Source organism: Triticum urartu, chromosome 4A, assembly GCF_056163025.1.
Source record: "Triticum urartu cultivar PI428250 chromosome 4A, HENAU_Tu73, whole genome shotgun sequence".
NCBI lineage: Eukaryota > Viridiplantae > Streptophyta > Magnoliopsida > Poales > Poaceae > Triticum > Triticum urartu.
The window spans coordinates 208,027,447-208,030,242 of NC_141876.1; the positions used below are offsets into that span (position 1 = coordinate 208,027,447).

The 2,796-nt window shown below is 45.6% G+C and overlaps 1 long non-coding RNA gene across 1 annotated transcript; it reads left to right on the forward strand.

Annotated features, from left to right (window-relative positions):
- Nucleotides 1-1,781: 1,781 nt before the first annotated feature.
- On the forward strand, nt 1,782-2,796 carry LOC147975392 (uncharacterized). Its single transcript, XR_015602034.1, has 2 exons — nt 1,782-2,310; nt 2,396-2,796. It is a non-coding gene; the product is annotated as an uncharacterized LOC147975392 (long non-coding RNA).

Below are 2,796 nucleotides of genomic sequence, written 5' to 3' on the forward strand. Positions count from 1 at the left end.
ACGCCTCCATCGCCGGCACGGCTCCGGTGACCCCTCTCCGACATCTACTGCGCCGCCACACGGGGCTCAACCTCCTAGTTCTTCTCCGCCCTCCCTCGCCCCCACCCCACCCACAGCCTCACTCACAACACACCTACCACACGTGCAGAGCGAGATCCAGATGGCGACGGAGCTGACGGCGGACCTCCCCAGCGGCTCCTTCTCCCCCTCCCCTCAGTCAGGTGTGAATCCTCTCCTCTCCTCTCTCCCCTGCAAATTTCCGCAGCAACCAGGCAAATAACTTCAGCTGCCTTCTGTTTTCCTCCAGACCTCGGCGCAGGTTTCTCGGCGGTCGACGGGCAGACATGGGCAGCGGGGAAGGGGAAGAGAAGCCCTTCAATTTCCTCCAGATCCTCTGTTGTGCGTCCTCTCCTCCTTCCCCATCTCTCTCATTCTTTGGTTCCCATCTCCATCCGTGGATTATTAGTGGCTCAGTACAAGCTCGCTTCGCCTTCTGCAACCTTACAGTCAGTCACGGGTGAAGGGGACTGATTACGTGTGCTGTTCTTTTTGCCCGCTCGCTTGCAGAGGGAGTCATAGCCGAGAGGAGCTGCCGGCGTCGTGGTGGAGACGGCGCTCTACCCCATCGATGCCATCAAGACCAGGCTTCAGGTGAAGATGTGTAGTTCAGTCTCTGATTTTGCTTGTTTGCAATGCAATGGCCGGTTAATTAGACCCCATAACCTGCTCCCAAGCAACATGCTATTTTAAACTGAATGCACAACACTCAAGGATGCCATTATCTGACGGCCCGCTATATATTGTACTGCCTGCACTGGATGCCATGTCGGAAGCTGGTACAAATATCTGTTTCCAATATGGGGAAACCACAAAAAAGTGCATACCTATTTCCAACTTTGAATGACATTCTGTAAATCTTTGTTCCCAATATGGCACAAATCGTTGCATATAATACCTATTTTTCCTGTAAATCTTATGAATACTCCATGCTATGTGCGACTGCCAATTTGAGCTTTCTATAATCAGTGAATATAGCAGTTCTCCTGTTGTTATTCAAATAAATAAATCATGCAAGTGGTAGTATAAAAAGACCTGCTTGCATAAACCTCTCGGGGACTATTGACATCTCATTATATTCTCTGCTTCCACTTATATCCTGAGCATGTACTCTAATAGTTAGTTCCTAGAACATGACAATGGATTGCTTTTCTTTATATACCCCACTATCCATACCCCCAGGTATTAGTAAAACTATGAGGACACCTTATGTATATTGTGTTAGATTAGTGCGCAATCTTATTAGAAACATCTGAATGCTGAGGCTATTTCCTTTATACTAAATCTTGCAATTCTTGGTTGCGGCTTCTGTTTTTTCCCTTGGTACCCACTCACGGCCGCCTTCTGCTTCTGCTTCTTTTCTCAGGACGATGGTCTAGCGGCACATGGCGCCGGAGTTGAGCCTGGGCATGAGGAGCTCGCCGCCATTCCCCACGCCTTCCTCCTCTCGCCCCTCCCCTTCCAAACTCCCCACAGCGACGGCTAGCGACGATTATACTACTATTGTGTTTGGGTGCCTAATTGACTGATTGCCCACCGTTGAAAATTTTGTTTATATATATAAAAATCTTGAAGGTGCCACAAACTGCCAATAATGATGTTGATTATTCTCCAGTGAATGTGAATGAGAATGTATCATTTGTCTAGAGATGGAGTTTGTGGAGATAGAGTTCATTAGTTTTTGGTGTATTCGTCTAGAGTTCATTTAGTAAAGTTTAGAAACGCAAACAACATCAGTTCATTAGTTACACTAAGCATTTGCCTGCCTAAGTTGTATTTAGACCAAAATTTGCTAATAGACACCCCCCTTCACAGATCTGCTATTTTTTGGCGTGCACATAATATGTATGTCTTAACAGTTTCCAGCAGTTGTGTTCTATTGTTTGATTAAATGAATCAAAACCTGAAGGAGATCTAGATTAACAGTAGAATCACATAGTTGTAATTACCCGAGAAATTTTAACAGAAGCTCACTGTTATGTCCTCCATCGGGCGATCTTGTTTGTTATCGCAGTAGAATTTGGTGTGCTTGAATAAAATGGCGCTCATTTGCATCATTGTATTTCTGCAGAGTTTTAAGAAGAATTCTGGTACGAACGCACTGACCGTATACTTGTACATGTGCAGATGAGGAACATCATGTGGGCTACTTCCAAGCATGATGTGTACGTGATGTAGAACTATTCTGTGATGCATTGGTCGTCCTTACTCCGCAAAGGAAAAGAAGTGCTCAACGTGGCAGGCCCAAATCAGGTGATCTACCATAGAGCGATGTGATAGTCCTCTATCGTCGGAATTTCGGTCAATCTCTAATCCACTGTGCGACCACACTGTGCAGGATATGCAGGGAGGTCGGCCCTTGTCCAGGGGAAGATCAGCACCATGACGGTGAAAGACAACCTCGGCAGTGCCTTCTAGCAAGATTTCAATCATAATCTGTGCATACTTGTTTATGATATGTGTGTGCCTCCATCAATCCTCTTTGGCATCATAGGATACAAGATACCAAGACTAGCAGTTCTTGTCTTGCTTATGTTTTGTGATCTCAGCTTATCTAATAAAACTGGCAATTATAGGATACAAGATACCATAACTACATAACTGGGGTCATTTGCGTTACTGTAGTTGTGCCGTCTGGCTAGTGGGCTAATATGGGAGCCACAGCATGGCATCCTTCTCCATTGTAGATCCATTGTATTTGCATGCTGCTATATTATGTCAAGTTGAGTGAAGCAAACA